This window comes from Hemicordylus capensis, chromosome 1, assembly GCF_027244095.1.
Source record: "Hemicordylus capensis ecotype Gifberg chromosome 1, rHemCap1.1.pri, whole genome shotgun sequence".
NCBI lineage: Eukaryota > Metazoa > Chordata > Lepidosauria > Squamata > Cordylidae > Hemicordylus > Hemicordylus capensis.
Genome location: NC_069657.1, coordinates 200,583,477 through 200,608,541, shown reverse-complemented (window position 1 = coordinate 200,608,541; position 25,065 = coordinate 200,583,477). Strand labels below are relative to the sequence as shown.

At 44.3% G+C, this 25,065-nt stretch overlaps 1 long non-coding RNA gene across 1 annotated transcript; it reads left to right on the top strand.

Annotated features, from left to right (window-relative positions):
- The first annotated feature begins 13,900 nt into the window (after window positions 1-13,900).
- LOC128336339 (uncharacterized) lies at window positions 13,901-19,528 on the top strand. Its single transcript, XR_008311921.1, has 2 exons — window positions 13,901-14,012; window positions 17,999-19,528. It is a non-coding gene; the product is annotated as an uncharacterized LOC128336339 (long non-coding RNA).
- The last annotated feature ends 5,537 nt before the right edge of the window (window positions 19,529-25,065 follow it).

The window sequence follows — 25,065 nt, the reverse complement described above, 5'->3', positions numbered from 1 at the left end:
TGTGTGAGAGAGAAGACCTGCCCACAAATACTGTATACTCTCGCTCCCGGACAATACAGAACTGCTCCATTTTTCTCTCTTGCTAGTGAGATGTTTAATCTACTTTATACAGCACACTGAAATTTGCTTTTGATTAAAAACAGATATTCAAAGCTAATATTTAGAGTTACTATACCATGGTGGAATTAAATAGCTGGATCTAACCATGTCTACTTGGAAGCAAACAACTTTGATTGCATCTCTGAATAGCTTAATTTGCATATTGGTGCAAAAACTGTACCAATATTAGCACCGGACCAAATGCTCTTACTTTAGATATGTATACAGTTGAATTTCATTGTGAGGTTGAATTCAGAGTCTAATATCTCTGGATTTGATGTTAGATAAAATATATAAAAATCCAGATTTTATCCTATTTTGGAAAACCTTCCAGTTCTGCCTTCATTTCAAGTGGTGAGCTAAGCTTTGCTAAGAGAACAGGGAGATCTTGTTTAAGGAGATCTTCAAGCAGAAGCCATTTACCCAGACAGCTGCAGATGTTTCAATGTAATTTTCAGCCAAGTGGTTGATTTCTCTCAGGTGCTCCGCCTAGAGAGGAGACTGAGAATATCACTGCTACTGACCAGAACCATTCTTTATTACCTGATATTCTGGAATGTTGTAATAGGGGCAATAGTTAAAGATCTCAGGCTAGAGTTGCCTTCAGGTCAGTTAGTCTTGTCCCAAGACCCCAAGGAGATGCGGAGACATGTGATGGTGAAACGGTCAATGTTTATTTTGATTTGATTACAACCATACGGGCTGGGATTGGCTAGACCCCCCCCCCATGCAGTGTGGTGGCTAACGGGCTGGCCATGCTGTGGCCGCCACTTCCTAAAGACCGTGGCGATAGCACCCTGGCTCCAGGCGAGTCCTCCGCCAATAGCGGAGGTACCCTTCCTAGCCGACTTAAAGCCAGGCATTTAGCTAACAGCACGTCATCCCCCCGACGCTGCACAGCTATACGGTGAGCATGTTGCCTGTAGTGAGGCATGGGCCACATCCCTGATCTGTCAAGCCTCAAGGGATTGGCCCGCCCCCATAGATTTACATTACCTCAGGTGCCACACCCATTTAGTTAGCATTTTCTACCGCACTGTACCTGCCCGTCCCGTGGAGGCGACCCATCAACCAGCTAGCTACTGTAGCTACTAATTAAAACCCTTGATATAGCCTGAGGCAGGCGAAAAAAGGAACGCACCAATAGCCAATCAGGTGCGTGCCCAAAAAATTCCTGCCCGGCCCCAAATGGCGACCAGCGCGAGCCCAGGCTATAAGTGAGGGATGGGAGGGTGGGTCTGCTAGCTTGCGGAGGACTGAGCTGGCGCAGGCGCGCTGGCAGCCGCCTGCCTTCTGGCCCTGCCCCCGTAGGTGAGCGAAGCCAATCAGGGCCAGCTCCCAGCCCCACGTGCTCCTTGCGGAGGGGGCTGGGACAAGCCAGCCGCGCCGCTGTAGGGCGGCGAGCGGCTCAATTATATCAAGAGTGAAGCAGTAAGAAACAAAATTGCTTACGATGTCACTGTGGAATCCAAAACCACAGCTACACAATAGGATATTACTGGACCTTAAACAAGATGTTGATTCTGAAAAATATGCAATCATTAAAACACATTCCAAACAAAGTATAAATAACTCTGATGTGCTAAATTGTATGCCAATTGTAGCTCTGGCATGCTAAATTGTAACCCCTGCTAACTGGGCAAAGAGGCACCTTTTTAACATGGTGATTCTCTTTATTTAGCAGGGGGAGAGTAACTGGCCCTATCCACCCCCAGCACAGAATCCTTCCAATAGCTGTTGCTGGGGTCTATCTTTTGTTTTTTAGATTGTGAGCCCCTTGGAGACAGGGAGCCATTGTGTGTGTGTGTGTGTGTGTGTGTGTGTGTGTGTGTGTGTGTGTGTGTATGTAAACTGCTTTGGGAACATTTTGTTGAAAAGCAGTATATAAATAGTTGTTGTAGTATAGTCAGATAGTATAACCTTAAGAGTTTCAGTCTTCAATCCTATGCATGCTTACTTGGGAGTAGTAATTATTTTTACTTCTGAACAAACATGTATAAGACATCTACAGAAGTGGTCACAACAAACCAGCATCAAGTTGGTTTCAGATCAAATATTTATTGTTGTTTAAAAGTAGGCTTTTTGTGTATGTTTTAACTTGTTTTATGTTAATGTTAACCGGAAAAGACGAAAGTTTGGGGTGGTGTACAAATTTGGCAGATAGATAGATAGATAGATGAAAGGCAGGGAGAAACCACGCCCCCTGTGTCTGATGTCAGGAAATCTCCTGTGGCTGTTTCATATAATTACATTGGTAAATTGCTAATTTTATATCTGTTCTCTGAGTGAACTCAAGCAGATGCTGTGTAAATTAGTGAAGTGTTTGTTTACTTGGCTGGCTGGTTCTAGTTCTGTCTTTACAACGATAGTTCCATTAAAACCCTAAGGGTTTGGGTGGCATCCTGAACAGACCAATAGAAGAGCTCCACAGGGGAATGTACTGGCCAATCATTTTCAAGACTGATAACTGGACTATGATTGGCTGGCTCTGGCTGGAGATGCTCTGGTGAGGAGTTGGTTTCGTGGCACAGTGCCTTAGGAGGAGAAGATGTGCGGGAGACTGGAGGTGAATCTGAGAAGAGTGGAGGGGAAAAGGCCGCTCAGGGTGGAGAGTGCAAGGACAGACACACTGGAGCTGATCTCTGTGGTAGGCTGAGGGGGAGCAGGGCATGTAGCTTCCTTCAAGCAGCCTCCAGGAAGCTGTGGTTGTCTTTCAGCAACTGCCACAGAATCAGCAGCTGGCTGGCTGGAAGGAAAAACAAGGCCACTTTATTCTGGGGCTTACAGGGGCTCCAATGAAGAAAGGGAATCTGGTTGTGGTTTCAATAGGGCAATAGAAGCAACGCTTGCCATTTAACCAATCCCTTCAACCTCTTTAGTATATTATTTATACCCCACCCCCACCATTTCCTCCATTCTTTAACAGCTGGCTGGGGAATGGTGCCATTCCTGAATAAAAGTTACTTTTAAAAAATATAACTAAAGTTTTATATTTCGTTAGTGATTGATACCATGTCCACGCATTATTACCACCTACTGAGGGGTGAGACTCAAGTGATTAAGGATAACTATAGTTTGGTGGCAGGCGGCTGAATTGTATTCTGTGGACAGAAGAGGGAATTAAGACAAGAAATCCTTCACGAAATATATCCCAAAAGAATACTTCTCTTTGAAGAGTATTGTCTGCCTTTGCAAAGAGTTGATTACAAGCAGATTTGCTCTACAGCTGAAACAACCCCACCCCCAGTTCTGTTCAAAATATCTTTAGTAGTGCTGAATATATGTTTCGATATGGCCTGTGACAGTTCTGTAGCAGCAGCCACATTTGACAGGGTCATAACTTCCTCTCACCACCCCCTTCTTTCTTTCCTTTTTAACATATTATATAACATACTCCGGGATAGGAATTATCTATATGTATAACTGAAGGGGAAAGGTGGGGGGAGAAGATAATTTACAAATCCCTTAAGCATAATTTTAACATGCTAGAAACATAATTTATCGAGGAAAAGAAAAAAAGGGGGGGCACCTTCTTCTAAGGATATATTTCTTCAAGACATGAACAATTAATTAAAATTGGACCAAATTGCTGAAAATTCCTCTTCTTAAACTTTCAGTTTAAAAAAACAACTCCTTAGTTCAAATGCTGACACATATCAGTTATCCAAAGTAGCAATTCAGGAGTAAATTTGTTCTTCCAGTGCTTTTTTCTTGATCTAATGCTACAGAAGAGAACATTGATGAAGAGAACATTAACATCCTTGACAAGCAATGATCTCTGCAAAGTCATGTTAACAATCTTATTTCAAGCCAAAATGGAATAATAACCAGACAGGACCAAACCATATGTGTAAGTGTACCCTCATACAAATTACACCTCCAACATTTAGGGTCTACAATCAACCCTTGTTAAACATTCTCCGAGGTGCTCAATAAGTACAAAATAAACATTTCTGCTGTATTAGCCTCATTTTGAGATCCAAAGAGACATGTTTCACTGCCTTCAAATCTATCCGCCATTGATTTAATAGAATAGGATCCAAAGATCTAGGATATAATTAATGTTAATCTTATATACGTCCTTGAGCTCTGAAAAAGCAAAGTTGTAGGTTTAGGTACATCCAATAGATGTTCCAGGTCTGATAACAGTGCAATCACATCAGGACCAACAAGCTGTAATAATAGATGTTTCAGCTGAATAAACTACCAGCTAGTGTTTGGATATAAATCAATGAGTTTTCAAATCGGTCCTCAAAGTTTCAAAAGATTTAAAAACAGCTTCAGAAGAAATCAACTGATCAAATGTGATAACATTATGGGAGGTCGAATTAACCCCCACCCAAAAGATTTTCTTTAAACAGGGATTCTCCCATAGTGTGTGCTTTTCATGCATGACAGGGTCTAAACTGATGGCATGCAGTAGTAGTTGATTGATACAAAATGATGTGCTGTGGCTTCAGCGGGTACAAAATGCTGCAGCCTGGTTTTTAGTTGATACTGCTTACTGGGAGGGCATCACTCCAACATTATGAGAGTTGTATTTGACTTCCTGAGAGTAGTGTTCCTGGGAGGGATGAGCAAAGTATGCCAGGAGGTATACTTCCAGTAGGGGCACCCAAAGCGCGAAGGTCATCCCAGCTACCCAGCTAAAGCTAGCAGGCACCTATATTGGCCAACAGTGATATAGGAAGGTGCTGGGTGGATGGTCACTTTAGTGACAACGACAAAGGCATCATTTCATACTGCACAGGAGAAGGCAATGGTAAACCACTCCTGTTTTGTTTTTTTTAACCAAGAAAACCACATGGATAGACAAAATAGAATGATTGCCAACATAGTGCTGGATGATGGGCCCCTCAGGTCGGATGGTACAGGAAGATATGAAGATCTCTAACAGTACCAATGGTGTTTATGACACGGTTAGACTCTGGGCCAGTCACTTCTCTCTCAGCCTAACCTATTTCACAGGGTTGTTGTGAAAGAGAAACTCAAGTATGTAGTACACCGCTCTGGGCTCCTTGGAGGAAGAGCGGGATATAAATGTAATAATAATAATAATTATTATTATTAATAATAATAATAATAATAACAACTTGAAGAAAGAAACAGAGGGTTTAATACTGGCTGCATAAGAACAGGCAATAAGAACAAATGCAATAAGAGCAAAAGTCGAAAAATCCACCACAAACAGCAAGTGCCGCCTTTGTAAAGCAGATGAAACAGTGGACCACCTAATCAGCTGTTGTAAAAAGATCGCACAGGCTGACTACAAACAAAGGCATGACAAGGTAGCAGGGATGATGCACTGGAACATCTGCAAAAAATACAAGCTACCTGTAGCCAAAAATTGGTGGGACCATCAAATTGAAAAAGCTGAAGAAAATGAAGATGTAAAAATATTATGGGACTTTTGACTACAAACAGACAAACATCTGCCACACAATACACCAGATATCACTGTAGTCGAGAAGAAAGAAAAACAATTAAAAATAATAAACATAGCAATACCAGGGGATAGCAGAAAAAGAAATAGAAAAAAATCACAAAATACAAAGATCTACAGATTGAAATTGAAAGGCTATGGCAGAAAAAGACCAAAATAATCCCAGTGGTAATTGGCGTGCTGGGTGCAGTTCCAAAAGACCTTGAAGAGCACCTCGACACCATAGGGGCCACAGAAATCACCATCAGCCAATTACAAAAAGCAGCTTTACTGGGAACAGCCTATATTTTTGCGACGATATCTATAACAACAGCAACAGCACTGACAATAAAATTCAGCCATCCCAGGTCCTTGGGAAGGACTCGATGTCTGGATAAAACAAACCAGTCAATAATGCCTGTCTGACTGTGTAAACAAGAAATAATTGGGGGGGGGGGTGTTAAATCCTCCAACAATTAATTAAATACATAATGGATATACATTTATTCTTTATTTCTCAAGTTGATATTCTGCCTGCCATTCTGACCCTGGGAGAGCCTTAAAAGAGTCATACGAATAATCAATTAAAAACAGAATTAAAACATTCACAGTAATCCTTAACATCAAAAGGGAAGCAAGAATAAAACAATATTAGCAAGAATAAAACAACAAAGATATCAACTAAATCAACTTGTCACTGCACAAGTCCTCTCAAGGAAAAAGCTTTCTGTCATCTCCGTAAAAATCACAAGCAAAAAACATACAAGGAACAGAAGAAGGCAACACAAATCAATCTACCATACAACTTTGGCTTCAATTGGTATATGTGTACAATGTCATGGGCATTCCCCCAAATCCTTTGACCCTGTGTAATCTCAAAAATGAAGTGGAAGGAAATTGAGTTATGCCAAGCCGCACATGTGATGGCAGGTACAAACCCACACCCTACCACATGTATGGGGTATCTGGCTTGTTAAGGAAATGGTTTTTGAAGAGGGATTTGAAGAAAAGATGAATGACTCAGTGAACAGAAGGAAGTCTGTTCTGGGCGTGTGGTTACAGGAGAGCCCTGCTACTTGGGGAGCACTACATGCCAGAAGGAATGCATGATCTTTGGCAAAATGGGATAGGGAACAGCCTTCTAGTCACCAGGAAGAATGGACTGGGTACTTTTCACACCCCTTATATGCTGTTTGGGAAGGAGGGGCAGTAGGTGAACTCACGAAGATAAGTTAGTCATGACTAAGACTCATTGGCCGACCTGATGAGGAGAATCATTCAAGCAGTGCCATTGAAATTAAAAGACAAGTTAGGCTTTCCTTTTAATGTCAGTGGGACTGCTTTGAGTAATTTTGCCTTTCCACAGATTATCATTCTGCCTTCCTTGGACAGGCAGATTGCCTGCCCAGACAAGCACAGGCTCCTGCTGGTAACTCCGAGAGTCAGGCTACTGGGATGTGCCACCCCGCATTGCCCTGACCCCGCCCCGAGCTCCAATAATTCACACCACACAAGTGCATGGTACATTGTGGGGATTCCCCCCTCCCTCCCCGAGTCTGCACAAGCAGGAAAACTGGGTCCGGAGAATGCTTGCTCTCCTAACTCTGTTTTGAGGGGAGGTTCCGTAGGTGGTTTGCTGCCGTGGTGGCGCCGGGATTGGGTGTGATCCTGGTGGTACACATGCACATGCAAAACCGGGCTGGGCTCCCTTAGTCCAGTTTTGCACTTGCATGTGAATAGCCTCAGTAAATTCAGTGCCTGCTTGCCTTGTAACAGAACGTTTGGCACAATACTGCTCTTGAGCAAAAATGGGGCATTGTGCAGTTGCACAGTTGATGGCCATTGGGAATCATTACTGTCAATTGCACAACTATATTTGTGTAATATCCCACGTTTGTACAAGTGCACTTTGGTGCAACTGTGCACATGTTCCATTACAAGGCAGAGGGAACATTGTGCAGTATGTCAGCCTACGTTACTCTGTGGCACTACTCTGGAGCTACTCTAAAGGACTTCTAAATTTCAATAGGACTTCTGTTGAGTATTTTAGTCAGAATGTCAGCCATTGTTCTTGTGAGACATTTGCAGCTTTTGCTACTTGCTTTACACTACATGTTTTTTAAAAAATCACTACATAAAACTTGATTGACCTTATAATGGGTCTGCAGCACTTTCAGAAGAATCTTTGCTCTTATTTATTCTTCCGCAAAGACCAACACAGGTGAATGCCTCCCCTCCTATACTAGGTTACCATAATTATAGTTTAGAGCCATTTCTGAATTAGTTCCAGCTAGTTAGCTTCACGGCAAGACAATTGAGACTGTCATCATTTGAGAATTCAACACAGTCTGATGATGGATTCATATAAAAGGCAAAATCCATTATTTATACACAGTAGGAAAATAAACCACCTGACTGGGCTGGCACATGAAGTATGCAGAGGCATTTCATTTTTGACGGTTGGAAATTTTAAACTCAAGCAGCTTTTAATCAACGTCCCATTGCAAAACAAAGTTTAGCATTTTTATTTCTTATTCACTGGCAGTGCAATGTAACTAAAGACAGAAGCTGCAAACGCTTTATGGCCTATTACTCAACATGTGCTTATAATAAATTAGGTATAAATGACAGCTACTTTGGACTAGCAGTGTAACAAAGAGAAATGGAAAACCAAATTCAGTGGAAGACTTGAAGTGGTTCCATGGAGAGATGGTTTATATTCTGCTGCAACCCTAAAGAATGCCCACATTTCAATCAACCACTTAACGTTGGCAGGATTAAACCACAGGAGACGTGTGTTGATTCTAGAACAGGGAAACAACCATCTTAACAATACAAGGTTCATTTGCATCTCATATGAACAACCTTTTTGGATAAGCCTAATGGTATATCACACCCCAGCATACTGTTAAGGAACATAGGAAGCTGCCATATACTGAGTCAGACCATTGGTCTATCTAGCTCAGTATCGTCTTATTATTATTATTATTTGTTGTTGTTGTCTTCACAGACTGGCAGCGGCTTCTCCAAGGTTGCAGGCAGGAATCTCTCTCAGCCCTATCTTGGAGAAGCCAGGGAGGGAACTTGAAACCTCCTGCTCTTCCCAGAGCAGCTTCATCCCCTGAGGGGAATATCTTCCAGGGCTCACACATCAAGTCTCCCATTCAGATGCAATCAGGGCAGACCCTGCTTAGCTATGGGGACAAGTCATGCTTTCTACCACAAGACCAGCTCTCCTCTCCATCTTTTTCTCTCTCTCCATCATGGTGTAGTGGTTAGAGTGCTGGACCAGGACTGAGGAGACCCGAGTTCAAATCCCCATTCAGCCATGATACTTGCTGGATGACTCTGGCCAGTCACTTCTCTCTCAGCCTAACCTACTTCACAGGGCTGTTGTGAGAAGAAACCTAAGTATGTAGTACACCGCTCTGGGCCCCGTGAAGGAAGAGCGGGATATAAAATGTAAATAATAATAATAATAAAAAATCTTTCTCATCTTTCTTCTCATCTTTCTTCTCTCTCATCTTTCTGACCATGGGCAGCACCAGCCAGTTTGAGCCACACCAGTGGCCATTTCAAATGTCACAGTTTAGGTGGCTGGCAGGCAGGTTGCACACTGACCTGAATAATGTCTCAGCAGTGCTAGACTTCAGAAAGCTTGCTTCTCTCTCACCTTGTAAATCGGTGCCTTTGAAGCCAAGGGAAACCGAGTGAGGTATGAGGGTGGGAGCACTGTAGGGAACCTGGGTGGGGATCAGTGTGTATAGACCCCCCCACAGCATCAGAAGAGAGAGCCATGCTTGCACTTGCAGATGTGGAGGCAAGCATCTTGTTTCAGAATGAGTCAGGCAGCAGTTACAGAAGCAAAAAAAAGAAAGAAAGAAAGGGGGGGGGGTGTTGCCAGACAGCCACTTTCTTTTTCAAAGGACAGTGGCAACAGCAATAGCTTGCCTGCCTGCCGACAGCCAGTTCTCCCAGCAAGCAGCCATTAGTGTGGTCAGTGATCTAAGAAGAATTCACTGGTCATTCTTTTGTACTGCACTTTTGTTCTCCCCTCATTTTACTGAACTCCACTAACCAAACCTAAGAACTCATCTCAGTACCCAAAAGTGTGGTTTCTTCCGCAAAAACCATTTAAGTGTGGAGTTGCTCCTCAAGCTTTCTCTCTCTCTCTGCACCCCTGCTGAACCTCAGTTCTTCCTGTCATTTGATTTTGCATTATAAAACAGCGCTGCTAAGTTTGGGAACTAAGTGTTGTTCTTGGCGATGATTAACTTTCACAGTTTGTTATAATAATGACAGCTGCATATAATATTCACATGAGCAAAGAAACCCATTATTGGGACCAGGTGTGACAACCGCTGTTCACAAGTTTGTCTTAAGAAAGGTATGTTGTTTGCTGCCCTTATGAATGAACCTTGTTTTAATGGCCAATACAGATTCCTATTTTTGATCTCCTTGGGTGTGTATGTTTATACAGAACGAAGAAGATAAATAAAGCATACTGGGATCTGTGAGATCAAACCAACAAGAAACAATAAGACACGCCCCCCTCCAAACTATACACTAACCATGTGATGAAAAGCAAGCAACAACTTAATCCAGTGTAGGTCTATAATTGAAAATATCTGCGACTAGAGGCACAGATGCTGTGTACCCGGTCCAGTTAGTATGTTTTTAATACTGCTTTTTCTCCATGTTAGTTTTAATTTTGAGTTGCTGCCTTTATATTTTATTGATGTGGATGTATTTTTATATGGTTATTATAGTTTTCCAGGGTCTTTTTGGAAACATTATATAAGCTGCTTCCTGTCAATTTTTGGTGACAGAAAGCTGGTTGAAGTACCTTTAGCAAGTAAGCAGGGACACAAGAAGCTGCCTTCTATAGCAGGGATTCTCAGCTCTGGGTCCCCAGATGTTGTTGGACTTCAACTCCCATAATCCCCAGCCCCAGTAGCCTTTGGTTGCGGATTATGGGAGTTGAAGTCCAATAACATCCGAGAACCCAACGTTGAGATTCCCTGTAATAGGATCAGTATTGTTTGCACTGGCTGCAGCAGTTCTCCAGGGTCTCAAAGAGGGATCTTTCTCAGCCCTACCTGAAGATGCTGTGACTGAACCCAGGTTTTTTTGCATGCAAAGTGTGTGCTCTCCCACTGAGCTACAACCCCTCCCAATAAAATGCTTTGTTATCATACACAGTATTAACAAAGAATTTCACACTTGGTTAAACTGGCTGAAACTCCCCTCCCTCTTCTATTGCAACATATGGGTTTAAGATGCTCACATTTGAGTCACATTTGAGTGAAACTGGCAAAGAATTTCTTCCAAATTAGATGGTCTGTTGACCTTGACATTTTTATTTGCTTGCTTTTGACCCTACTTGAGGATATATGTGGCTTACTCATTTGAGTTATCTGAAAGTATTCACTTTAAGTACTTTCCTGAATGGCTTGTGGCTCATTTGTTCTGATTTGCATGTCACAGGTACTGTAACCCCATCACAGACAGAGGTGGTATGGACAGTTGTGGGGGCACATTTTGAACAGGCAAATGGTTGGAGGGAAAGGGTTAAGCAACCCCTTCTCCATCATTCCTCCACTGAAGTTCATTGGCCGACATGATGGGAAGCCCTCTATCAATGGTAAGGACCCACCAGGGCTGCTGCACAACTTCAAAGGCAGCCTCAATGATATAGTGGGGGTGTGTGTGCTGTGGGATGACTTTAAACCCCTTCCAGGCAGCAGCTCAGTGCTCCTTCCACTAGAAGCAATGGAAAGGATCACCATGCTGCTGCCTGCCACTATTTTGGGGTTGGTGTGTGTGTGTGTGTGTGTGTGTGTGTGTGTTTAAAAAGTTAGTTTGGGCCTCAGTTGTGAGGGAAATCCAGTCTGTACCTACTTGGTCCTTAGGGGCACTTTCATCTATTCATATGCCATGTTCAGAATCGAGTCCTGGTATTGAAAACAGCAGGTGCTTCAACTGAAGCCCAGCTTCTGAAATGCTGTCATGTTCTGTTTCAGTTACATCAGGGGGTTCTCAGCCTTGGGTCCCCAGAAGGCCATTGTGACTGGGGATGGTGAGAGTTGTAGTCCAACAGCTTCTGGGGACCCACGGTTAATAACCCCTGAGTTTTACACTGATAATGTTGTAATGTGAAAGTTAGGGATGTAAAATACTAAACATCACCTGGTTAATCATGAAGTGATCAATTAAACAAGGCTGATGGTCCCACAGCCTGCCCCTCTCCTGAGGGCCAGGCTGTATCTGCACTCCCCTTCCGATTCCTCCTCTCTGAGCTGAGGCCCTCATAACTGAGGGCTGTCAGCTTCCCCTGCTAAGCTGGATCTTCTGTTTTGGGATACCAGAAGTGGGATTTGGATAACACATCTTCAAGACCTGTCATTTGCAGCACCTCGCCTTTCAGCAAATGCAGTTGCTGACTCTGCCATTGCTGCTGCTCCCAGTCTGACATACACAACATGCAGCTATTCTAGGCACACATCTTTCACACCATTTGTGTGTTAAAAACAACTAAGTATCCCAGAGTGATTTGTTTAAATGCCCAGGAGCTTTCCCAGTCAGCAGGCTTTACTGCAGGTTTTCTGTGAGGCTTTACTGTGAGTTCAAAGTTGCCCCCCAAAACCAATGCAAAAAGTGGATTTTCTTTACCCCAGATAAAAATTAGGTTTCACTCTAACGCGCAGTGAAAAATCCGAATAGTGTATGAAGTGCTCCCCAATAGTTTGCAGGGACTTTGGGGTAGATTTGGTGGATATGTGAATGCACACCTCCATTCCAGAAGAGATATGAGCTAAAAGCTGGGTGTGAAACACTTCCAGGTGATTTTGTGTAGACTTGGATTTTGTGTAACCTAACTAGGCAACCCTTAAAAGCATCAGGCTTCAACCCTCTGTTTCTCTCCTAATGCAACCACTGCTATCAACCTAAGAAGATTACTGTCCTGATTTCATTGTCTCTCGTCTAATTCCAAGCAGTGCCATGCACTTTCTCAGAAATGCCCGGAAGTAGACACTTGGCTATGTATTCCTCACAAGAGATCTGTCATTGATCACCCCAAATTAGCTCCCCTTTTGTTAAACAAAGCCCTGCTTTGGACCCATTTGGGAATGTCTGCACGCATTTTCGACTTGATCAGTGCAGATCACCTTGCCGATTGGCCTGGCACTTGCTTCACATTCTTCCAGCCTCCAAAACACTCACCAGGGCTGATGAAGCACGAGGCAGCATCTCTACAGTCAGCATGCAACACGGATTTTTATACAACCTGAAGGAGATCGACCTGAACAGCTTCATGCTTGGCAGGTAGTATCTTCAGGTGAGACTAGATATGGTGAAAGAGCCAGAGCTGTTGATGAAAATGGCAGCTCTGCGTTGACTGCTCCCTCTACTGTGTGGTGCAACTGACTCTAGTGCAACTTATTCTGTGTCCTGATACCATGACCTTATGCTTTTCCCCGCCTCCACCAGTGGCAGCTGATGATGTGGAATAGGCTTGGGGAAACAGGACATGAGGTAAGATGTATTAGATATTGCTGAGGAAAAGGACATCTGACTTTCATAACTTTTAGTTGCACCTTTAGATGGTCAGATGTTGAATAACTTTGCACATCACAAAATTAAAAACTGATCCATCATTGGGTTCCATGGCATGCTGGGACAGTGGCTTACATACAGTGCAACGAGCCACACACCCATGGGCTCTCTGCCTGGAACTCATCACTCCATGGGTGCTTCTAGCAAAGGGGGCAGAGGCTCTGTGCTAATGGTGCTGTTCCTCATCATAGCTCCACCTGACTCCCAGTATTCCCAGTGGGAGTTGGGAGCAGCAGGGATGACACACAGAACCATTTGCATGGAACCTCTTCTGCCTTTGCTAGAAGCACCCATGGAGTAGTGTGTCCCACACAACCAGTGAACCCACATCCCACTTGGGTGTGTGGCTTGTTGCACTGCATGTAAACCAGTAAGTTTTTATGGCAGCCATAAGGCTGCCCATTGTGTTCAGTGGGTCTTACTCCCAGGTAAGTGTGCATCAGATTGTGCTGGAAATGTGTGATGATCAGAGGCACTCTTACCCCTGGGCTTTGGTACCGAAGTGCAGGGCCTCCACACCCCTTGGGGGCCCCAGGTCATCTTTAGTCTGTCCTGGGTGGTTTGGTTTGTGCCCTCAAGAACCTACATGTTAAAGATGATGCTTAACTTGCAGCGGGGGGTGGGGTGGGGGACTCCAAAGGCCTTTAGGTCCAGGCTCCAAGATTACCTAGGTGTACCTCTAGTGATGATTTCAGCTGTAATCCTTGTAGGCAGCTCCACTTTTTATATGGCAAACGCAAAAAGGAGGAGGAGGAGGAGGAGGAGGAGGAGGAGGAGGAGGAGGAAGAAGAAGAAGAAGAAGAAGAAGAAGAAGAAGAAGAAGAAGAAAGTGCTTCTATACAGCAGTGAAATGTTTGTTCCTTCTCACAAACAGGTAAATAATAGATAGTGTACACACATCTGAGGACTGGTCTCGTCAGGGCTCCTAGACACAGTTTAGAAACAACACAGGACAATGTTAGGTGTTTTTCACCACTAGGCTCAATCAGAATAGAACATGAGTTCACATTCATTCAAACAAAGCTGTGTGTGTATGTGTGCGTGTGTGTGTGTAAAATACTCTTAAACATACCCATCACTAATCTCATGTGTGGCAGCTCTCACAAGAGTTTGCAAGCAGCTGCTGGATAGGATAGTGACGAGGATGAGGGAGAAAATAGTGATGCTGGGAAGAGGAGGAGGAGGCAGGCCAATCCGGCCGCCAGGAGGAGGAGGTGGTGGTGGGCCGGGCCGGCTGCTGGAAAGATGCGGCCACTGCCAGGAGTTGGCGGGCGGGCGAGAGGAGGTGGTGGGCCAGCTTTCTGACCAGCCCACCAGCCAGAAAGCGCCAAGCGGCAGAGAAAGGGAGGAGAAGAAGCAGTCTGGCCAGAAAGCAGAAAGCCTGGTCAGCTGGGCACAGGGGAGAAGAAGCCCATCCTCCCACCAGCCAGAAAGCGGGGTGGGAGGGGGGAGTAGCAGGCAGGTGGGAGAAGAAGCTGGACGGCCGGCCCACCAGCCAGAAAGCACGGGGGGGGGGCAGGGCAGAGAAGCAGGCGGGGGGAGAAGGCGGGCGGGCCAGCAGGGCGGGGGGGGGGGGAGAGAAAGGCAGTAGCAGTAGGTGCCCAGCTAGTATATACATAACTGACAAGCAATAAAAGGATCATTGCAGTAACAGAAAGAACAAGCATCCCAACAAGAAGGAACTGACTGAGCATAAAAATTCATAAAAGATTCTCAGTTTAAATGTGTGGCATTTTTGCCTCCATTCTGTCACGTGAATGAAAACAGCTTGGCCATCATTGCATAATCCACATTATTAGGGGTGGCAGATACTCTCCAGTACTTTGCATAAACAATTCAGGCTGCCATCATTATATACGCAGTTGTGTTTTTTCTTGTCACAATATAATTTTTGCAAGTAGGCCAATAAATACTTACATAAAATTAGTGGCTCCAATATAATATCACATCCTGAGATTTTTTCCCCCAATTTTATTTTTCTCTAATATCTTTTTGCAAAGTGACAGCTTCACCATATATGATAGAAATTGTCCCCTGGAGCTCAAAAGCCACATATCCCAACAATCTGCACATATATTTGACAGCTTGACTAGCCATTGGGTTTTCCACCAATGCTCCTGTGTGTTTAATACCTATAACAAGCAGAAATTTAACAGGTGATGCCTCCCAGCACAGTGATACAATTGTGATTTGTTGTGGCAGACCTGCTGAAATTCTGCCTGCAGTGTAGCTGTCCAAGGGCACAGTGGGGGAAAGAAAGCAATGCTACTTAAGGTACCCCTTAACACTATAGAACAGCAGTAGAACTACTTGGAGGGGAGACCTAGAAAGGAAGCAGTTAACTAAGGAATTGAGTTTCTGGAACCAAAGGCAAATTATTAGCAGCAAATGGATCCGAAGTGTGAAAGGCCCTGTATGTGTATGTGTATGTGTATGTGTGCATGTGTGTTCATGCACAGGTGATCAGCAATGTGAGAGGAGGAGTGGGGTAGTTCACCCCAAACAATTGACCTCTCCAACTCCCAGCAACCCCAGCTTCAATGACCTTTGGCTGGGCTGGGGAATCTGGGAATTGTAGTCAACAAGGAGCCAGTGTTGTGTAGTGGTTAAAGTGCTGGACTAGGACCGGGGAGACCCGAGTTCAAGTCCCCATGCAGCCATGATACTAGCTGGGTGACTCTGGGCCAGTCACTTCTCTCTCAGCCTAACCTATTTCACAGGATTGTTGTGAGCAGAAACTTCAGTATGTAGTACACCACTCTGAGCTCCTTGGAGGAAGAGCGGGATATAAATTGTAAATAACAACAACAACAACAACATCTGGGAATCCCTGTTACTGGGAATACCGGTGGAGGGGTATACAAAGTTGAATAAAATTCATGATCTGAGAAGACTTGATCTGCTTGCCTCAGTTCTTACAGATTAGGATGTGTAACCAATGGCAAATTTAGAACTCTCATGTTTGGGATTTTTCCCTAGAAATTTAGGCGTTTTTCTAGAAAAACTAGCGTTCGCATTATAGAAATTATTGTCTTAAAATGTTTGTGTCTCTGTAGTATTGGATTGCTGGATTTTTGAAAAGACCAGTCATTATGACCAGTTCAAAATTAGATTTCTAAATGCCTGTACACTCACTAGAGTAATTCCCAGAAGAGTAATTCACAGCAAGTTAGTGAAACTTACTTCTCAGTAAACACACTTAGGATTGTTTTGCATGACTCAAAGTAGGATGCCTCACAAAATATACTGCAGTTTCTATTATATAATATCTAAACATTGAGGCGGTTCCCATGATAAGTGGGAACTGCCAGACGGGTTAAGCGGGGAGAGTGGGCTTAGCCTGCTCTCCCCACAGACAAGTACCTACAGAGTCCTGGGTGGCTGGATTGGCCACCCACACAACTGCTGGCTCCATTACGGAGCCGGTGGGGGCTGCGGGGATCGGAGGCCACAAGGCCCCCAGAAGTTCCAGCATGCCCTGTGCAAGTGCGCAGGGCATGCTGGAGAGACCCCCCGAGCCGGGAGGCTGCTTTTTAGCCTCCCAGTTGGGGGTCTACTCATGAGTTGCTGCGGCACGGAGTCGCACCGCGGCAACACATGATCTGATAGCCCAGGTTAGCGGAGCACTCGCTCCACTAACCTGGGCTTAGGGGAGGGTAAGTTAAGCGGGTTTCCTGCTTTGGTGAGACCGGGCTCGGCTGCAAGCCGGGTGGTTCTCATGTGCGGACGAAATCAGACTAGGCTAATTTAGCCCGATCATGAGAATCGCCTCGTTATCTTAATAATGTTTGTTTCAGTGTTCCCTCTAACAGGGATTCCCAGATTCTACCCTGGCATCTCAGGTGGAAGCCATGGCCAGGAGTGCTTTCTATCAGCTTTGGCTGATTTGACAGCTGCGCCGATTCCTTGAAGAGGATTACCTCAAAGCAGTGGTGCATCAGCTGGTAACGACTACTGTAATGTGCTCTACTGGCTTGACTACTGCAATGTGCTCTATGTGGGTCTGCCTTTGTACGTAGTCTGGAAACTTCAGTTAGTTCAGAATGCGGCAGTCAGATTGATCTCTGGGGCAACCCGGAGAGACCATATTTTGTCTGTCTTGAAACATTACACTGGCTGCCGATATGTTTGCCAAAATACAAAGTGCTGGTTATTACCTTTAAAGCCCTGAACAGCTTAGGTCCGAGTTATCTTAGCGGCTTCTGAATGATCCCCACTGCACGATAAGGTCATCTGAGAAGGTACATCTCCAGTTACCACTGGTTCATCTGGTGATGACTCAGAAGCAGGCCTTCTCTGTAGCTGCTCCTGGGCTATGGAATGCACTCCCAGCAGAAATCCGTAATTCAAGTTCATTATTGTCTTTCAGGAGAGCCCTTAAAACCTATCTGTTTGGCCTGGCCTTCCAGGGTTTTTAAATTGTTGTAAATTGTTTTAAATGTTTGCCCTGGTTTTCCAGGGTTGTTTTTTTTTAACTGTTTGAATGTTTACTTGGTTTTATTCTGTTTTTATAGTTTTGATTTTAATTGTTAACTAGTTTTAATTGTTTTTATTTTGTTGTAAACTGCCCTGAGCCATTTTTGGAAGGGCGGTATATAAATCAAATCAAATCAAATAAATAAATAAAGATTGTTAATAAAGATTATTAAGATTATTTAGATATTAAACATTAATATCTAAATATTATTTAAATATTATAGCATTCCAGTACAGAAATCCTATAAACATGCGTTTTAAAATCTGAATCATCCTGTATGCAGTAGCAGCTGGAAGGTCTTGCCTACAGATGTTTGGATCATTTGTAAAATGGGAATTTTAGCTTCAAAGCTGAAACAACTGGTCTTTTTGCTTCTCCACTAGGTGTCGCTGTTGTTGTTGCTGTGTTGGCATGAGCTACTGAAGGAAGGCCTTGGCAGACAAGGAGTCGTACTGCTGTAAGAGCAACAAAGAAACATGCTGCCAAGGAGCCAAACACATTGTGGCTAAATATATATTTTGGTTCAGTATAAGTTGGCGAGAGCAGGTGAAAGCAGGAACGCATTCTGGTTTAGAATCTTGGAGAGCTTCCATTTGGACAGCCAGAATTGTCGTATGTGGAGAAACGGTTATTGCTTCTTGTCAGATCACTGAAGTGCTCCGTTACTTGCAGTAGTACAAAGCAAGGATGCTAAAACTGTTTCACATCCAAGGAGGGAGATGCCAGTGGCAATGGCAGTGATCTGCTGAACACATTCCAAAGACCAATTCAATGAACCACGTGGGAATGTAGGGTGTGTGTGTGTGTGTGTGTGTGTGTGTGTGTGTGTGTGTGTGTGTGTAAAGCACCTTGGCAAGGAAATTGAATATTTGCCACAATATCAAAGAGGAAACCTGAATTAGGGACAGAAAGATGTATTCAAAACATGAGCAATAGATGCTTGTCCCATATGAAACTTGTTTTTAAAAAATGACAGATACCTTAGAATAGAAACTACTCTCAAGACCAAGGCATACCACAAGCTTATTGAAACTTAAAATCAAATGGACAAACAAATCCATGTTTGGCTCTCTTCTTCCATGTTTTGACTGAAATAGCATGTCCTATGCCTGAAAATCACACATCCATGGTGTGCAGCCCACATTGATGAGTGGGTGGAATCTTATTTTCCATCTTTGCCCCCATATATTCTGTTGCTGCTGTTTCTACAGGGATGCGGGTAGTACTTTATGCATCCTGAGAACCAGAAAGGCAGGAAGTTTTGATGTGCACATGAACTACAACAGTGTTTTTCAAACATTCTTTCAGTAAAACCTGGAGTTCCAGTGAGAAGAACAGTAATGGCAGGCAAGTTTCCCTGAAAGCCCCTTTGCCCATCTCTACCTCTTTTTGACTATAGCAAGTGACCCCAGGAGAATGTTGAATAGGACACACTCTCCGTTCATCTCTATGGGTGACAGTGATACCCTGGAGGTCTAGACAGCACGTCACATGAACTGGCTGACTCTGGGCCCTAACATTTCTAGAATATGCTTCAATTTGCAGGGTTTCTACAGCAGGCAAGTCATTGTGAAAAAGTGTTCCTGAGGGAAGAATTTTGAAAAATCACTGCCCGAGGAGAACGTGCAGAAACTTCCCAAAGAGCTCAAGTCAAATATAGATTTTACTGGATTGTGAGGTTCATTCCCTGCCTTCTTTTGTTCTTTCCCAGCAGAGAACCTTCTCCAGACTTCCTTTTGAAACTTTTACAGTATTTGACCCATACCTGTTTAGAGATGTGAAGGCCTGGGAAAGAAATGGAAAAATTGGGAACAAACCAGTTTCACCCCCCCTGTTTTTCCCTGAAGTACTGTTTTTCAAAATATTGAAATATTTTCTTTTGGAATTATGAATAAAATATTTAAGAAAATGTATTCTGGCTTTTTCTTTCTTGCTTCAGTTTCCTCCATCTTCTATAGCATATGAAACTGGCCTATGTTTGGAAATATACCAGATCAAGAAATAAAGGAACATTTGAAAAGGTAGAGAGGCTTGTTTCAATACAGGCAATTCAGTTTTCATGATTAAAATGAAGGATCAGAAGAGGCAGAAACTGCTGATAGTGATACAGTACTTCTAAATGTAATATACCAAACATGATCAATGTTATGAGCAAAGCAGGTTATACATAATAAATGCTCCTAAAGAAACAATGTGACTCTAGACCCGTAAAGGTCACAAGAAAAAAAAAAAGTATAGCATATATTTCAATTTCCCCCCCAAATTTCCTTTCCCCCCCCTCGGGAAAAAGGGGGAAAGAGGGTTTTTTTCCACGATTACAAAATTCCCAGAAATTTTACATCTCTGTACCTTTGAATGGGGGATCCTTAGGAATACATTTATTAAAAGCGGCAAATAAGCACATGCCCTCACATACTCTTCAAAGACAGTTATTTAACATTGTCAGACATTCCCCTTCTGCCTCACACTGATCCTCCAATGACATCCCTGCTGAAGACAAAAGGCAGGAGTCCAGCATCACATTCCTGCCCACACTAGTAGCAGGGGGACCACTTCCACTTCTAGTGGCCCCAATCCACATGAGTGTCACAGATTATTTAAAAGGGGGGAAACAGAGTACAGATGACTAGTCTACACATACTTCACTAATGAAATGAAATATCACATTAAGAGTAGAGGGGAACCTCTGCTAAAGGGAAGGCCTTGGCATTTAAGGCTCATGAATGATATAGCACTCCAGTGTGGCCAAGCCAGATTTTTCTGTGGGCTGGGCATTTGAGCCATGCAACTATTAGCCCAGATGTTGCCAGAAACCCAGCACTGAGCAGCTGAACCAATTCTGGTCTCAGAATGTGTGTACACCAAAGCTTTGGGATCAGATACATCAGGGATTGGATGGAAAGACTGCTTCCTTGTAATTTCAACCCATTGGCCGCCATTGCACGTAAAACCAAACTGAAGGTAAATGTGCCAGAGTTTCGGGATTGTGTTTATCAAAATGCATGAAACCGTGGTTTCACAACCCAACCATGGGTCAGTTTTCAACACCAAACCTGAATTTGAACCTTTGGATTGTAACTCTACTGGAGCTTTGCAGCTGAAACGTGCAGTTTGAAGGTGGCATCATGTTGTCTGAACCCTGCCTCCACTGTAACCTGGGTTTTGTTCAGTGCCAGCAAGAGTGCACTGGGGCTTCCTGGACTGCTTGGACCTGGGTCTATGAGTCCAAGAGCATCCTTTGTCACAGCAGACCAAACCCTAGGATCTTTTCTCAGCCCTCATATACATATTCCCTCCTAGGAAGTCATCACGAGCCTTTCCCAGAGTAACATAAAATGAGTGCCCCTCTCCATCCCCTGGCAGCTGTACTTGTGCTTGTGCAATACTGTTCGGCTATGGTGCTCTGGCAAGTGCGGCGGTGCAAGTGTTGTGAGGGAAATGGTTTAAATGCCCTTTCCTTGCCAAGGGTGGGTGGTCAATGCCAAAAAGGCATGATTGCTCTGGAAATGTCCCCTCAAAGATCGTGGCCAATGGCTGCCACTCTACTGATGTCCTCCTGATGCCTTGCCCACAGGCTGGTGACAAAGAACGGCAAGGAGCTTGCTGGGATGCAGCACAGGAGGACCAGAAAGAGGGTGGGCTCCCTCTGCCCAGAAGCCAGGGGCCATGAAACCATGGTAGGAGGACGATCATCTGTGGGATGATTCCTGGCTCCAAATATAAAACACAGGTTCATCTACCAGAGGCTTCATGCTATGTCCAGAGATGGCCATTGATTCTAGCCCTACCCTCAGGAGTAACAGAGAATGTCCAGTCATTCTCCTGTGTGCCAGCCCTTCAGGTATTTGAAGCTGGCAGTCCTATTTCTCCCTAATCTTCTCTTATCCAAGTTAAACATTCCAGATCCTTCCACTGTTCCTCATAGCGCTTCATCTTTTTTATCCTAAGCTCCCTTTAGTGGATAAATGTCCTTAAAATGTGGTGCCTAGAACTGGACATAGTATTCCAAATGAGATCTGACCAGAGCAGAACAGAGTGGAATGATACTTCTCATGATCGACTGTGTGTCTGTCAGTGCAGCCCAAGGTTTTTTAGTAGCTGCACTGCCTGATGGCTGATGTTCAGCTTGTTGTCCACTAAGGCACCTAGATCCTTTTCACATGTACAGCTGCCCATCCAGGTCTCCCTTATCCCTGTAAACTACCTAGATACTTCAGTAGTGGGTGGTATACAAATTTATTAAATAAAAATAACTCAATCGCTCACTTGTGCATTTGAGCAGATCCATGCTCAGCCACCGAGCTTGCTGGGTGACCTTGGTCCAGACACCATCACGCATCCTAATCTTCCTCACAGGGTTGTTATGAGGTGAATGGAAGGACCATATATATATACTGCATTGACTTCCATGCATGAAGGGCAGAATAAAAATGCAAAAAACAAAAATAGCCAGGCGTATGTGGAGCTGTCTCTGAAAATCATTCAGAATGCAGTGGCCAACTGGTTAATTGCGACTGACCATACAGAACACATTTTGTTTCCAGGAGCAATGCAAAGTGTCCTGTCAAATGTCCTGGGAAAAGGACACTTGAAGAACCACCTTCTCCTGACTGGCTGCTGAGGTCAGCAACTGAGGCCCAGCATTTGGTGCCCCCACCCAGAGATGGTGGCACCCCAGATATAGAACACCTTCCCAAGAGACACCCACTTGGTACCTCTGGTGGAAAGGTAGATGACACATATCACATTTCAATTACATCATGTCAGATATATAATTTAAAAAAAAATACATACATCTTTTCAACTTGCCAGTTTCCGGGGCACTGAAGGGAATCGGCTCAACTTCAAACTGCCCACCTCTGAGAGAGTGGTTCTTCTGTCTCCATGAGTTCACAGACTTGGAATTCTTGCTTGGTCCTGATGAATTTGGCTTTAAATTTTTCAATTACAGTGACAACTTAACATACTCTAATACTAGCAGCACTGATGCAAGACATTCTGGCATACAATAAGGTGACATATTAATGTAGCAGCAGGAACAGATTGGAAGCCAGTTGTGTTTTTGTTTTATTTGTCACTCCAAGGCTCCAAGTGCTCAGCTCTAATAGAGTAAAATGAATGACAAGGCTGTGTGAATGTGCAAACAATTTCTGTGCATGTCTTTCTGGGCTCCAGTCACATCAGAGTGCTGTGATGCTTAAACAAGTATCTGGAGCACATGTAAAGTGTCCATTGAGGTGAACAGGACCCACCTCCTTGTGACAAAGGGATGTGCTGCGAAGGTGCCAGGATGCCCACAGAAAACATCACAAGGAGTTCTCTCAGCACATCCCCTTCCTAATTGTATAGGCTGGCAAGAGTCAGTGTGGTGTACTGGTTAGGACCAGGGAGACCTGAATTCACTGGGTGACTCTGGGCCAGTCACTTATCTCTCAGCCTAACCTACCTTACAGGGTTGTTGTGAGGATAATCATAACCATGTACACCATTCAGAACTCCTTGAAGAAAGAGTGGGATATAAATGTAGGAAGGAAGGAAGGAAGGAAGGAAGGAAGGAAGGAAGGAAGGAAGGAAGGAAGGAAGGAAGGAAGGAAGGAATCATCCAAACCAGTCTATAATGAAAATAACAGACTCAATGTGTTAAAAGCATGAATAAACAAAGTTAGGGCATATGATAAATCAATAAATATTTCACTTGACACTAAGCATGCATACATCTCATTAATTTCAGCGGAAGAGATTTGAGCGCAGACATAGCACTCCCACTGAAATTAGGGATGTGCACGAACTGCTTCAGCACCTCCTTAGAGAAGCACCAAACCAGCTCGGGTGCCTGCAGCTGAACTGGTTCAGCAGGGCGAGGAGTGAATCCCTTGAAAAGCAGTTAAGCAGGTCCTTTGCTGCTCCTCTGCCACCCCACCACTTTCTCCGGGCGCGCCACTTGCTCTACAAAAGGCTGCGCATGGCTGCAGTGCTGCTCCCTGCCGCCTGTGCGTGATGTCGGCTCACACATGCCCACTGTTCGGGCTCGCCCCTAAGTGAAATCCACAGGCCTTTTCAAAAGTGCTTGACTGGGCTGGATTGGGACAGAGGGATGTGGAAAAAGTGTCTGAGGAAATTGTCTGATGTTTCTTTTTGGAAGGAGCCCTGGATTCCTCACTGAAGTTCAGTGCCTTGAAATTCTCTTTCAGTTTCACTTTGGAGAAATCTGGGCAGAGCCATCCCATGCTCCTGCTGTTCTAGCAGCCTGCTCGGGTGGCGGAATATCAGCATAGCTCAGGCAAGATCCTGTGCATTCCCAGAAGCAAAGTTGAGCACTAAAGATAATGTAAACTTCAACAGACATTCCCTGTGCTCCATGACAACAACATCACCACCATACACTGATCACGGAGCAACATACTGATAGGGCCCCCCTGGTAACCATATATAGGAGGAGCCAATCTTCTTTTGCCAGCATAATGTTACACCATTGTTGCAGCTGGGACTGAGGTCTGATGGAGTTTGTGATGCCCATCATGCCCCACTCCATTTCTGCCATTGCCCAATTTTTGGCTCCTTCACTGGCAGAGTCGTTGGGAATTGGGGTTACATCAGGGCTGCACAACTTCAGCCCTCCAGCTATTGTTGGACTACAACTCCCATCATCCCCAGCCACAGTGGCCAATAGTCAGGAATGATGCAAGTTGTAGTCCAGAACGTCAGCCCTCTGCAAGGTCAATTACAACCTTGTATTGCTGGAGATGTGTTCTTAAAGATCCACCAGCACAGAAACTTAGCTGGGATCCTATTGTCACCCAGCTGGTGCAAGTAGGAACATTCAAATCAATCGGGGTTCCCCACCTGTGGTCCTCCAGAGGTTGCTGGACTACAGCTCCCATCACTCCCATCCACAAGATTCTCTGGTAGCATATGAGATTTTCATGTGCTACCAGAGAATCTACACACAGAACACCTCAGAAACAACAAACCCCAGTACCCCATAGGTTAGTGACACATGGGGGTGGTTGGCACCCTATGTGCACTGCACCACCACTTGCTCTGGGCCACCCCAGTGCCCCCCAAGTGGAGTTATAGAGCTGCTGAAACCTCCATTATTCCCTATGGGGGGGGAATCTTAAAGACATGTAAACCACCACACTCCACTCTGGGCCACCCCTTTCCCCCTGACGTGAAGCAATACATTTGCTGGAATCCCCATTATTCCCTATAGGGAAATTCTTAAAGACACGTACACTTCAAAAATTCACATGAAATCAGCCCTTTGCCCAATTCCTTCGAAATTTGGGTGGTAGCTTCCACCCATTGAGAACTACCCCCACCCCCACTCTTTTTGCCCTCAGAACTCTTTTTAAAATCCGAATTGATTCAGAAAAATTTGGGTTACAGAATGAAACAGGGGTGATTGGGGGGGTCAGATTCGGACCCGAAACAAAATGGGGGTGTTTCG